This window comes from Hyla sarda, chromosome 1 (genome assembly GCF_029499605.1).
Source record: "Hyla sarda isolate aHylSar1 chromosome 1, aHylSar1.hap1, whole genome shotgun sequence".
NCBI lineage: Eukaryota > Metazoa > Chordata > Amphibia > Anura > Hylidae > Hyla > Hyla sarda.
The window spans coordinates 605,221,445-605,235,774 of NC_079189.1; the positions used below are offsets into that span (position 1 = coordinate 605,221,445).

The following is a 14,330-nucleotide window of genomic DNA, read 5'->3' on the forward strand; positions in this document are numbered from 1 at the left end:
ACATTACACATATACAGCTCTACTGTGTACACATACAGCTCAGCTACATGCACATTACACATATACAGCTCTACTGTGTACACATACAGCTCAGCTACATGTACATTACACATATACAGCTCTACTGTGTACACATACAGCTCAGCTACATGCACATTACACATATACAGCTCTACTGTGTACACATACAGCTCAGCTACATGTACATTACACATATACAGCTCTACTGTGTACACATACAGCTCAGCTACATGTACATTACACATATACAGCTCAGCTACATGCACATTACACATATACAGCTCTACTGTGTACACATACAGCTCAGCTACATGTACATTGCACATATACAGCTATACTGTGTACACATACAGCTCAGCTACATGCACATTACACATATACAGCTCTACTGTGTACACATACAGCTCAGCTACATGCACATTACACATATACAGCTCTACTGTGTACACATACAGCTCAGCTACATGTACATTACACATATACAGCTCTACTGTGTACACATACAGCTCAGCTACATGTACATTACACATATACAGCTCTACTGTGTACACATACAGCTCAGCTACATGTACATTACACATATACAGCTCTACTGTGTACACATACAGCTCAGCTACATGCACATTACACATATACAGCTCTACTGTGTACACATACAGCTCAGCTACATGTACATTATACATTACAGCACTACTGTGTACACATACAGCTCAGCTACATGCACATTACACATATACAGCTCTACTGTGTACACATACAGCACAGCTACATGTACATTACACATATACAGCTCTACTGTGTACACATACAGCTCAGCTACATGTACATTACACATATACAGCTCTACTGTGTACACATACAGCTCAGCTACATGCACATTACACATATACAGCTCTACTGTGTACACATACAGCTCAGCTGCATGTACATTACACATATACAGCTCTACTGTGTACACATACAGCTCAGCTGCATGCACATTACACATATACAGCTCTACTGTGTACACATACAGCTCAGCTACATGTACATTACACATATACAGCTCTACTGTGTACACATACAGCTCAGCTACATGTACATTACACATATACAGCTCTACTGTGTACACATACAGCTCAGCTACATGTACATTACACATATACAGCTCTACTGTGTACACATACAGCTCAGCTACATGTACATTACACATATACAGCTCTACTGTGTACACATACAGCTCAGCTACATGTACATTACACATATACAGCTCTACTGTGTACACATACAGCTCAGCTACATGTACATTACACATATACAGCTCTACTGTGTACACATACAGCTCAGCTACATGTACATTACACATATACAGCACTACTGTGTACACATACAGCTCAGCTACATGCACATTACACATATACAGCTCTACTGTGTACACATACAGCTCAGCTACATGCACATTACACATATACAGCTCTACTGTGTACACATACAGCTCAGCTACATGTACATTACACATATACAGCTCTACTGTGTACACATACAGCTCAGCTACATGTACATTACACATATACAGCTCAGCTACATGTACATTACACATATACAGCTCTACTGTGTACACATACAGCTCAGCTACATGCACATTACACATATACAGCTCTACTGTGTACACATACAGCTCAGCTACATGTACATTACACATATACAGCACTACTGTGTACACATACAGCTCAGCTACATGTACATTACACATATACAGCTCAGCTACATGTACATTACACATATACAGCTCTACTGTGTACACATACAGCTCAGCTACATGCACATTACACATATACAGCTCTACTGTGTACACATACAGCTCAGCTACATGTACATTACACATATACAGCACTACTGTGTACACATACAGCTCAGCTACATGCACATTACACACAGCTCTGCTGCAGACATATATAACACACACATACACAGCTCTGCACCACGCACATCACACACACACAGCTCTGCTGCATACACATAACTTCAGCTCATCCAGCAGCGATCACAACCAGCACAGCAGAGTCCTGCATACACTGAGCAGATGAGCCTAGAGCAGCAGCCTCTGATCATGTGACTCAATGACTCCGCCTCCTCCATGTGACTAATCACATGACTGTGACATCTTCGCAGGTCCTGTAACGACAAAGAAACCTCATGTCTCCTCTTTAGATACAGGTATGTTTGTTTGTGTAGTCTTGTACTTTGTTCCCCTCTTACTGGTTATTGTGGTTCTGGTCTCTGTAGTTACTGGTTATTGTGGTTCCGGTCTCTGTAGTTACTGGTTATTGTGGTTCTGGTCTCTGTAGTTACTGGTTATTGTGGTTCTGGTCTCTGTAGTTACTGGTTATTGTGGTTCTGGTCTCTGTAGTTACTGGTTATTGTGGTTCCGGTCTCTGTAGTTACTGGTTATTGTGGTTCCGGTCTCTGTAGTTACTGGTTATTGTGGTTCCGGTCTCTGTAGTTACTGGTTATTGTGGTTCCGGTCTCTGTAGTTACTGGTTATTGTGGTTCTGGTCTCTGTAGTTACTGGTTATTGTGGTTCTGGTCTCTGTAGTTACTGGTTATTGTGGTTCCGGTCTCTGTAGTTACTGGTTATTGTGGTTCCGGTCTCTGTAGTTACTGGTTATTGTGGTTCCGGTCTCTGTAGTTACTGGTTATTGTGGTTCTGGTCTCTGTAGTTACTGGTTATTGTGGTTCTGGTCTCTGTAGTTACTGGTTATTGTGGTTCTGGTCTCTGTAGTTACTGGTTATTGTGGTTCTGGTCTCTGTAGTTACTGGTTATTGTGGTTCTGGTCTCTGTAGTTACTGGTTATTGTGGTTCTGGTCTCTGTAGTTACTGGTTATTGTGGTTCCGGTCTCTGTAGTTACTGGTTATTGGGGTTCTGGTCTCTGTAGTTACTGGTTATTGTGGTTCCGCTCTCTGTAGTTACTGATTATTGTGGTTCTGGTCTCTGTAGTTACTGGTTATTGTGGTTCTGGTCTCTGTAGTTACTGGTTATTGTGGTTCTGGTCTCTGTAGTTACTGGTTATTGTGGTTCCGGTCTCTGGAGTTACTGGTTATTGTGGTTCCGCTCTCTGGAGTTACTGGTTATTGTGGTTCTGGTCTCTGTAGTTACTGGTTATTGTGGTTCTGGTCTCTGTAGTTACTGGTTATTGTGGTTCCGGTCTCTGTAGTTACTGGTTATTGTGGTTCCGGTCTCTGGAGTTACTGGTTATTGTGGTTCCGGTCTCTGGAGTTACTGGTTATTGTGGTTCTGGTCTCTGTAGTTACTGGTTATTGTGGTTCTGGTCTCTGTAGTTACTGGTTATTGTGGGTCCGGTCTCTGTAGTTACTGGTTATTATGGTTCCGCTCTCTGTAATTACTGGTTATTGTGGTTCTGGTCTCTGTAGTTACTGGTTATTGTGGTTCTGGTCTCTGTAGTTACTGGTTATTGTGGTTCCGGTCTCTGTAGTTACTGGTTATTGTGGTTCTGGTCTCTGTAGTTACTGGTTATTGTGGTTCCGGTCTCTGTAGTTACTGGTTATTGTGGTTCTGGTCTCTGTAGTTACTGGTTATTGTGGTTCCGGTCTCTGGAGTTACTGGTTATTGTGGTTCCGGTCTCTGTAGTTACTGGTTATTGTGGTTCTGGTCTCTGTAGTTACTGGTTATTGTGGTTCCGGTCTCTGTAGTTACTGGTTATTGTGGTTCCGGTCTCTGTAGTTACTGGTTATTGTGGTTCCGGTCTCTGTAGTTACTGGTTATTGTGGTTCTGGTCTCTGTAGTTACTGGTTATTGTGGTTCTGGTCTCTGTAGTTACTGGTTATTGTGGTTCTGGTCTCTGTAGTTACTGGTTATTGTGGTTCTGGTCTCTGTAGTTACTGGTTATTGTGGTTCCGGTCTCTGTAGTTACTGGTTATTGTGGTTCTGGTCTCTGTAGTTACTGGTTATTGTGGTTCTGGTCTCTGTAGTTACTGGTTATTGTGGTTCCGGTCTCTGGAGTTACTGGTTATTGTGGTTCCGCTCTCTGTAGTTACTGGTTATTGTGGTTCTGGTCTCTGTAGTTACTGGTTATTGTGGTTCTGGTCTCTGTAGTTACTGGTTATTGTGGTTCCGGTCTCTGTAGTTACTGGTTATTGTGGTTCCGGTCTCTGGAGTTACTGGTTATTGTGGTTCCGGTCTCTGGAGTTACTGGTTATTGTGGTTCTGGTCTCTGTAGTTACTGGTTATTGTGGTTCTGGTCTCTGTAGTTACTGGTTATTGTGGGTCCGGTCTCTGTAGTTACTGGTTATTATGGTTCCGCTCTCTGTAATTACTGGTTATTGTGGTTCTGGTCTCTGTAGTTACTGGTTATTGTGGTTCCGGTCTCTGTAGTTACTGGTTATTGTGGTTCCGGTCTCTGTAGTTACTGGTTATTGTGGTTCCGGTCTCTGTAGTTACTGGTTATTGTGGTTCTGGTCTCTGTAGTTACTGGTTGTTCTGGTCTCTGTAGTTACTGGTTATTGTGGTTCTGGTCTCTGTAGTTACTGGTTATTGTGGTTCCGGTCTCTGTAGTTACTGGTTATTGTGGTTCTGGTCTCTGTAGTTACTGGTTATTGTGGTTCCGCTCTCTGTAGTTACTGGTTATTGTGGTTCCGGTCTCTGTAGTTACTGGTTATTGTGGTTCTGGTCTCTGTAGTTACTGGTTATTGTGGTTCCGCTCTCTGTAGTTACTGGTTATTGTGGTTCTGGTCTCTGTAGTTACTGGTTATTGTGGTTCCGCTCTCTGTAGTTACTGGTTATTGTGGTTCTGGTCTCTGTAGTTACTGGTTATTGTGGTTCCGCTCTCTGTAGTTACTGGTTATTGTGGTTCCGGTCTCTGTAGTTACTGGTTATTGTGGTTCCGGTCTCTGTAGTTACTGGTTATTGCGGTTCCGGTCTCTGTAGTTGCTGGTTATTGCGGTTCCGGTCTCTGTAGTTGCTGGTTATTGCGGTTCCGCTCTCTGTAGTTGCTGGTTATTGCGGTTCCGCTCTCTGTAGTTACTGGTTATTGTGGTTATGGTCTCTGTAGTTACTGGTTATTGTGGTTCCGGTCTCTGTAGTTACTGGTTATTGTGGTTCCGGTCTCTGTAGTTACTGGTTATTGTGGTTCCGCTCTCTGTAGTTGCTGGTTATTGCGGTTCCGCTCTCTGTAGTTACTGGTTATTGTGGTTCCGCTCTCTGTAGTTACTGGTTATTGCGGTTCCGCTCTCTGTAGTTACTGGTTATTGCGGTTCCGCTCTCTGTAGTTACTGGTTATTGTGGTTCCGCTCTCTGTAGTTGCTGGTTATTGCGGTTCCGCTCTCTGTAGTTACTGGTTATTGTGGTTCTGGTCTCTGTAGTTACTGGTTATTGTGGTTCCGCTCTGTAGTTACTGGTTATTGTGGTTCCGGTCTCTGTAGTTACTGGTTATTGTGGTTCCGGTCTCTGTAGTTACTGGTTATTGTGGTTCCGGTCTCTGTAGTTACTGGTTATTGCGGTTCCGGTCTCTGTAGTTACTGGTTATTGCGGTTCCGGTCTCTGTAGTTACTGGTTATTGCGGTTCCGGTCTCTGTAGTTACTGGTTATTGTGGTTCCGGTCTCTGTAGTTACTGGTTATTGCGGTTCCGGTCTCTGTAGTTACTGGTTATTGTGGTTCTGGTCTCTGTAGTTACTGGTTATTGCGGTTCCGGTCTCTGTAGTTGCTGGTTATTGCGGTTCCGGTCTCTGTAGTTGCTGGTTATTGCGGTTCCGCTCTCTGTAGTTGCTGGTTATTGCGGTTCCGCTCTCTGTAGTTACTGGTTATTGTGGTTATGGTCTCTGTAGTTACTGGTTATTGGGGTTCCGCTCTCTGTAGTTACTGGTTTTTGGGGTTCCGCTCTCTGTAGTTACTGGTTATTGGGGTTCTGCTCTCTGTAGTTACTGGTTATTGGGGTTCCGCTCTCTGTAGTTACTGGTTATTGGGGTTCCGCTCTATGTAGTTACTGGTTATTGGGGTTCCGCTCTCTGTAGTTGCTGGTTATTGGGGTTCCGCTCTCTGTAGTTACTGGTTATTGGGGTTCCGGTGTCTCTAGTTACTGGTTATTATGGTTCCTGTACATTATACACATACAGCTCAGCTACATGCACATTACACATATACAGCTCTACTCTGTACACATACAGCTCAGCTACATGCACATTACACATATACAGCACTACTGTGTACACATACAGCTCAGCTACATGTACATTACACATATACAGCTCTACTGTGTACACATACAGCTCAGCTACATGCACATTACACATATACAGCTCTACTGTGTACACATACAGCTCAGCTACATGTACATTACACATATACAGCTCTACTGTGTACACATACAGCTCAGCTACATGTACATTACACATATACAGCTCTACTGTGTACACCTACAGCTCAGCTACATGTACATTACACATATATACAGCTCTACTGTGTACACATACAGCTCAGCTACATGCACATTACACATATACAGCTCTACTGTGTACACATACAGCTCAGCTACATGCACATTACACATATACAGCTCTACTGTGTACACATACAGCTCAGCTACATGTACATTACACATATACAGCTCTACTGTGTACACATACAGCTCAGCTACATGCACATTACACACATACAGCTCTACTGTGTACACATACAGCTCAGCTACATGTACATTACACACATACAGCTCTACTGTGTACACATACAGCTCAGCTACATGCACATTACACATATACAGCTCTACTGTGTACACATACAGCTCATCTACATGCACATTACACATATACAGCTCTACTGTGTACACATACAGCTCAGCTACATGCACATTACACATATACAGCTCTACTGTGTACACATACAGCTCAGTTACATGTACATTACACATATACAGCTCTACTGTGTACACATACAGCTCAGCTACATGTACATTACACATATACAGCTCTACTGTGTACACATACAGCTTAGCTACATGTACATTACACATATACAGCTCTACTGTGTACACATACAGCTCAGCTACATGTACATGACACATATACAGCTCTACTGTGTACACATACAGCTCAGCTACATGTACATTACACATATACAGCTCTACTGTGTACACATACAGCTCAGCTACATGTACATTACACATATACAGCTCTACTGTGTACACATACAGCTCAGCTACATGTACATTACACATATACAGCTCTACTGTGTACACATACAGCTCAGCTACATGTACATGACACATATACAGCTCTACTGTGTACACATACAGCTCAGCTACATGTACATTACACATATACAGCTCTACTGTGTACACATACAGCTCAGCTACATGCACATTACACATATACAGCTCTACTGTGTACACATACAGCTCAGCTACATGCACATTACACATATACAGCTCTACTGTGTACACATACAGCTCAGCTACATGCACATTACACATATACAGCTCTACTGTGTACACATACAGCTCAGCTACATGCACATTACACATATACAGCTCTACTGTGTACACATACAGCTCAGCTACATGCACATTACACATATACAGCTCTACTGTGTACACATACAGCTCAGCTACATGTACATTACACATATACAGCTCTACTGTGTACACATACAGCTCAGCTACATGCACATTACACACAGCTCTGCTGCAGACATATATAACACACACATACACAGCTCTGCACCACGCACATCACACACACACAGCTCTGCTGCATACACATAACTTCAGCTCATCCAGCAGCGATCACAACCAGCACAGCAGAGTCCTGCATACACTGAGCAGATGAGCCTAGAGCAGCAGCCCCTGATCATGTGACTCAATGACTCCGCCTCCTCCATGTGACTAATCACATGACTGTGACATCTTCGCAGGTCCTGTAACGACAAAGAAAGCTCATGTCTCCTCTTTAGATACAGGTATGTTTGTTTGTGTAGTCTTGTACTTTGTTCCCCTCTTACTGGTTATTGTGGTTCTGGTCTCTGTAGTTACTGGTTATTGTGGTTCCGGTCTCTGTAGTTAATGGTTATTGTGGTTCCGGTCTCTGTAGTTACTGGTTATTGTGGTTCTGGTCTCTGTAGTTACTGGTTATTGTGGTTCTGGTCTCTGTAGTTACTGGTTATTGTGGTTCCGGTCTCTGTAGTTACTGGTTATTGTGGTTCCGGTCTCTGTAGTTACTGGTTATTGTGGTTCTGGTCTCTGTAGTTACTGGTTATTGTGGTTCCGGTCTCTGTAGTTACTGGTTATTGCGGTTCCGGTCTCTGTAGTTACTGGTTATTGTGGTTCTGGTCTCTGTAGTTACTGGTTATTGTGGTTCTGGTCTCTGTAGTTACTGGTTATTATGGTTCTGCTCTCTGTAGTTACTGGTTATTGCGGTTCCGGTCTCTGTAGTTGCTGGTTATTGCGGTTCCGCTCTCTGTAGTTGCTGGTTATTGCGGTTCCGCTCTCTGTAGTTACTGGTTATTGTGGTTCTGGTCTCTGTAGTTGCTGGTTATTGCTGTTCCGCTCTCTGTAGTTGCTGGTTATTGTGGTTCTGGTCTCTGTAGTTACTGGTTATTGTGGTTCTGGTCTCTGTAGTTACTGGTTATTGTGGTTCTGGTCTCTGTAGTTACTGGTTATTGTGGTTCCGCTCTCTGTAGTTACTGGTTATTGTGGTTCCGCTCTCTGTAGTTACTGGTTATTGCGGTTCCGCTCTCTGTAGTTGCTGGTTATTGCGGTTCCGCTCTCTGTAGTTGCTGGTTATTGCGGTTCCGCTCTCTGTAGTTGCTGGTTATTGCGGTTCCGCTCTCTGTAGTTACTGGTTATTGCGGTTCCGCTCTCTGTAGTTACTGGTTATTGCGGTTCTGGTCTCTGTAGTTACTGGTTATTGTGGTTCTGGTCTCTGTAGTTACTGGTTATTGTGGTTCTGGTCTCTGTAGTTACTGGTTATTGTGGTTCCGCTCTGTAGTTACTGGTTATTGCGGTTCCGGTCTCTGTAGTTACTGGTTATTGCGGTTCCGCTCTCTGTAGTTACTGGTTATTGGGGTTCCGCTCTCTGTAGTTACTGGTTATTGGGGTTCCGCTCTCTGTAGTTACTGGTTATTGCGGTTCCGCTCTCTGTAGTTACTGGTTATTGCGGTTCCGCTCTCTGTAGTTACTGGTTATTGGGGTTCCGCTCTCTGTAGTTACTGGTTATTGGGGTTCCGCTCTCTGTAGTTACTGGTTTTTGGGGTTCCGCTCTCTGTAGTTACTGGTTATTGGGGTTCTGCTCTCTGTAGTTACTGGTTTTTGGGGTTCCGCTCTCTGTAGTTACTGGTTATTGGGGTTCCGCTCTCTGTAGTTACTGGTTATTGGGGTTCCGCTCTATGTAGTTACTGGTTATTGGGGTTCCGCTCTCTGTAGTTACTGGTTATTGGGGTTCCGCTCTCTGTAGTTACTGGTTATTGGGGTTCCGGTGTCTCTAGTTACTGGTTATTATGGTTCCTGTACATTATACACATACAGCTCAGCTACATGCACATTACACATATACAGCTCTACTCTGTACACATACAGCTCAGCTACATGCACATTACACATATACAGCACTACTGTGTACACATACAGCTCAGCTGCATGCACATTACACATATACAGCTCTACTGTGTACACATACAGCTCAGCTACATGCACATTACACATATACAGCTCTACTGTGTACACATACAGCTGAGCTACATGTACAGTACACATATACAGCTCTACTGTGTACACATACAGCTCAGCTACATGTACATTACACATATACAGCTCTACTGTGTACACATACAGCTCAGCTACATGTACATTACACATACACAGCTCTACTGTGTACACCTACAGCTCAGCTACATGTACATTACACATATATACAGCTCTACTGTGTACACATACAGCTCAGCTACATGCACATTACACATATACAGCTCTACTGTGTACACATACAGCTCAGCTACATGCACATTACACATATACAGCTCTACTGTGTACACATACAGCTCAGCTACATGTACATTACACATATACAGCTCTACTGTGTACACATACAGCTCAGCTACATGCACATTACACATATACAGCTCTACTGTGTACACATACAGCTCAGCTACATGCACATTACACATATACAGCTCTACTGTGTACACATACAGCTCATCTACATGCACATTACACATATACAGCTCTACTGTGTACACATACAGCTCAGCTACATGCACATTACACATATACAGCTCTACTGTGTACACATACAGCTCAGCTACATGTACATTACACATATACAGCTCTACTGTGTACACATACAGCTCAGCTACATGCACATTACACATATACAGCTCTACTGTGTACACATACAGCTCAGCTACATGTACATTACACACATATACAGCTCTACTGTGTACACATACAGCTCAGCTACATGCACATTACACATATACAGCTCTACTTAGTACACATTCAGCTCAGCTACATGCACATTACACATATACAGCTCTACAGCTCAGCTACATGTACAGCTCTACTGTGATCTGCATAATGTATGTATGTGTACACAGTAGACCTTAAGATTGTTGATATTTTTCCATAATTTTGGTTCTCAAGTCCTCAGACAGTTCTCTTCTCCTCTCTCTGTTCTCCATGCTTAGTGTGGTACACACAGACACACAATGCAAAAACTATGTGAACTTCTCTCCTTTTTATCTTTCATGTGTGATTTTTATATTGCCCACACAAGTTACTGGCCCCAAATAACTTTAAAGGAGCATCACATGCTTGAAACAATCTTATTTTTCCTCAATTTTAAAAGGGTGGCTATAATTTTGTCCAGTCCAATTTTGGAGTTTGGTGACATTATGTCCAATTTGCTTTTTTCCTTCCCTTTTTTGGTTTAGTTCCAATACACACGAAGGGAATAAACATGTGTATAGCAAAACATGTGTTACTGCAATCCTTTTCTGTGAGAAACACTTCATTTTCTTGAATAATTTCAGGGGTGCCAACATTTACGGCCATGACTGTAAATTAGAGTTGTAGCATCCACCGTAGTCCCAGTCCATAGATCCAACTGTCTATAGTAAAATGTCTGTTTTCCCATCTCCAAGTGTTCAGGATACTTTACTGGTCAGAAGGTATTCCTGATAGCTATACAAAACGCGTACAGTGACAGTGATAATACCATGTCAAAGTAACACTAATGTCTAGAGTTATCTGTACAGAGTTCTGGGGGAAAGTGTGTGAAACCAAGGGACCCCAGTAGCCAAGGCATTGGGAAGATAGCCTCCGGCAGCCTAATCCAAAAATGTGTGTATAGTTTTTATTAGGGATCGACCGATTATCGGTATGGCCGATATTATCGGCCGATAATCACGATTTTGGGCATTATCGGTATCGGCAACCTTGCCGATAAGCCGATAATGCCCTGCCCCCACCGCACCGTGACGCCTCCCCGCACCGCGACCGCACCCCGCCGCACCGCGTCGCACCCATCACCGTAGTGCTGGGCGGTATACCGGTATGAACCGAATACGTTTTTTTTTTCTCCCACGGTATGGATTTTTGCCCATACCGGTCGGGCCCCTCCCTCACCCTCCGAGTCAATAAAAAAAAATTAAACTTACCCGTAATGGGGGTGGTCCGGGCCATCCATCCTTCCTGTAGTGTCCGGCGGCATTCCGGGTGGAGGGTGAACCGGTCCGGGCTGTCCTTCTTCTCCGGGGGTCATCTTCTCCACTCTGGGCAGGCTCCTGCCTAGTACGCTGCATAGACGCCGCTACGCCGTGATGTCAGGTGCGTCGCTGCGCACGGGCGTCACTGCGTAGCAGTGTTTATGCTGCGTTACTAGGCCGGAGCCTGCCCGGAGTGGAGAAGATGACCCCCGGAGAAGGACATCCCGGACCGGTTCACCCTCCACCCGGAATGCCGCCGGACACTACAGGAAGGATGGATGGCCCGGACCACCCTGACAGGTAGGGGGAGAGAAGCGGGTGGTGGCGGCGGCCTATGTCACCGCAAAAGCCACTGCAGTGCATTGATTTAAAGCGCCCGCTTTAAATCAATGATCTGCAGCGGTGTCGTGGGGGGATAAATAGCCGATAACTTATACCGGAATATCGGTATAAGTTATCGGCTATCGGCCCTAACCTCCACCGATTATCGGTATCGGCCCTAAAAAACCGATATCGCTCGATCCCTAGTTTTTATGCATATTGTTGTTTATGTCAAGAGAGCGATTACAAGGTCAAAATTCTCTGCATATGTTTAAGAGCATGTATGGACATTCCCCCTGCCACATGGATTCCTTCTGATTTCCATTATCAGACCTGGAATCGATGTTGAGTACCAATGCCCCAGGAACTGTCATTGGCTACCTCGGTCCTCCCCCCCCCCCCTCTAGGACTGGGTGTCGAGGGTGACTTCAGTTAAGAGGGGGAGTTTGTGGTGGCCTAGTACAGTTACACTGTAACTTACCTGCTCTGTCAGGCTGTTATGTTCCACCCTCCGGCCACACGCTGGCCATGAGCGCTTGGCCTCATTAACCCCTGCTGTCGGTGGGGCTGGGATTTGCAACGTGGGACTCGCCCGCATGCGAATCCCAGCTCGTCACTCACTCATTGCTCTTCTGCCGCTTCCTCTGCCTTGGAGCACGTGTCCACATCCCCTATGGCGTGTGCACCGAAGCTTGGAGATTTAAAGGGCCAGTACACCCAATAATTAAGTGAACACCTGTGGCTCCGTTTTAAGTTCCATAACCTCCCACGCTTCCCTGCTGGATGTTTGTTGCCCTAGTTCCTGAAAAAAAGCATTCCTGAGACTTGCCTTGCCGTGTTTCTGACCCTTAGTTCTCTGACATGACCTTGCTCCTTTGCTGCCTGCCTGCTGACCTCCTGCTATGTCCCTGACTACGCATCTGTGCCGCCTGCCCTGACCTTCTGCTATCCCGACAACAAGTGGCCATATCCTACCTGTGCCTCGTATCTACTCAGCCGCCTGTGTGGTCGAGCCGTGCCAGGGGTAGCGACCTGGGTGCCGCCTGCTGCAGCAAGACTATCCCGCTTTGCGGCTGGCTCTGGTGAAAACAAGCGGCAACTTAGACTCCGCACCCTGGTACGGTCCGTATCATCTGCCACACAGGTCCATCGGATCCACTACTACAAGTGTTCCTGTATACTGAACCTTGAGTGTTACACAGGCATTGTCCCTGTGTGTCCCAAGGGCCCCCTGCAGTGTTTCCCCCATTCTAAATATGTTATGCATTATGCTGTGTGTTATATCTTTAATAAATGTACCATGTGATTTATACCCAGGAGGTACCAGTGACCAGCTAACCCCAAGGGTTACCTATGGGCTCCCTGCTAGTCTCCTCCATATAAGCCTTGGGTGGAGGTAGCTTCTCTCTCTTGCTTCCTGCTGAGGTCCAGTAAAGTCGTGCCTAGAGTTTGTGTCTAGAGTAGTGGAGGCTTCAAGGCAAGTCCTGAAGCTACAAGTCAAATGCAAGTAAGATAAAGTCACCGTCCTGTCAGTCAAGTCATCTGTCTACCCATCGAGGCCTGCACTAAATTCTCCCGTCCAACTACAAGTCTGAGCAAGCCTGCAAGGTCTGTGTCACTGGTCACCTCCTTGGGCCCCGGCTATACTGCATAGACTGTTCTGTCTACCCTCAGTAAAGCTACTGTTGTTTGTAACCTGGCATCAGTGTCTTCATTGCTCCCGTGCCTAGCCCAGGATCCAGTGGTATACCTTCGGGTGGTTATAGGCTAAACCACGCCCTGCCATCATGAATACAAGGGGTTAATGTCATCTGCCCTGCATCTCACACTCCGCCATACCACACATCAATAATACAATCTATTCGGCCATATATTTGGCATATAGCCATGGCAGGTCTAGGATCCTTCGTTAGGCCCCAGGTTGCCCTGGTAACCCATTGGCTCCATGTGACCATTATCTTGTTCTGGCCATTGCAGCGGGATGTTGTCTGTACATTACAGCCGCCATCATCTACTGATACCATGGACACATCTCCTGCCACATAACTGTATGTCCTCATGTGGGAAGATAGTCCGAACTACAGCGTATAGTTACATCATGGTGCGGGAAGGAGCTAAGATCTTCACTATAATCTTCTATCTGATCCCAACTTGTGGCCTTCCCTTAAATCCTCCCCGCTCTTTACCTGCCCCCCAAACCGGCCTTCACTGTTTACCTAGAAACACCTCCCCCACCAAACACCCTTCTAGACTGTATGGAGATACTGATCATGTGGTGTCCACCATCTTATCTCTCCTCT

The 14,330-nt window shown here is 44.9% G+C and overlaps 1 protein-coding gene across 7 annotated transcripts in view; it reads left to right on the plus strand.

Annotated features, from left to right (window-relative positions):
* Positions 1-2,158: 2,158 nt before the first annotated feature.
* The window catches only part of LOC130297126 (oocyte zinc finger protein XlCOF7.1-like), a 32,976-nt gene continuing 20,804 nt past the window's right edge, over positions 2,159-14,330 (plus strand). For 3 of the 7 annotated variants that reach the window (XM_056549411.1, XM_056549417.1, XM_056549416.1), the window contains exon 1: positions 2,159-2,217. The gene's annotated coding sequence lies outside the window, so the exon portion shown is untranslated. Of the gene's footprint in view, positions 2,218-7,944; positions 7,969-10,559; positions 11,173-11,973; positions 13,148-13,347; positions 13,538-13,890; positions 14,132-14,330 lie in introns of those variants that run through there. The other 4 variants (XM_056549413.1, XM_056549412.1, XM_056549414.1 and 1 more) reach the window with 4 other exon arrangements.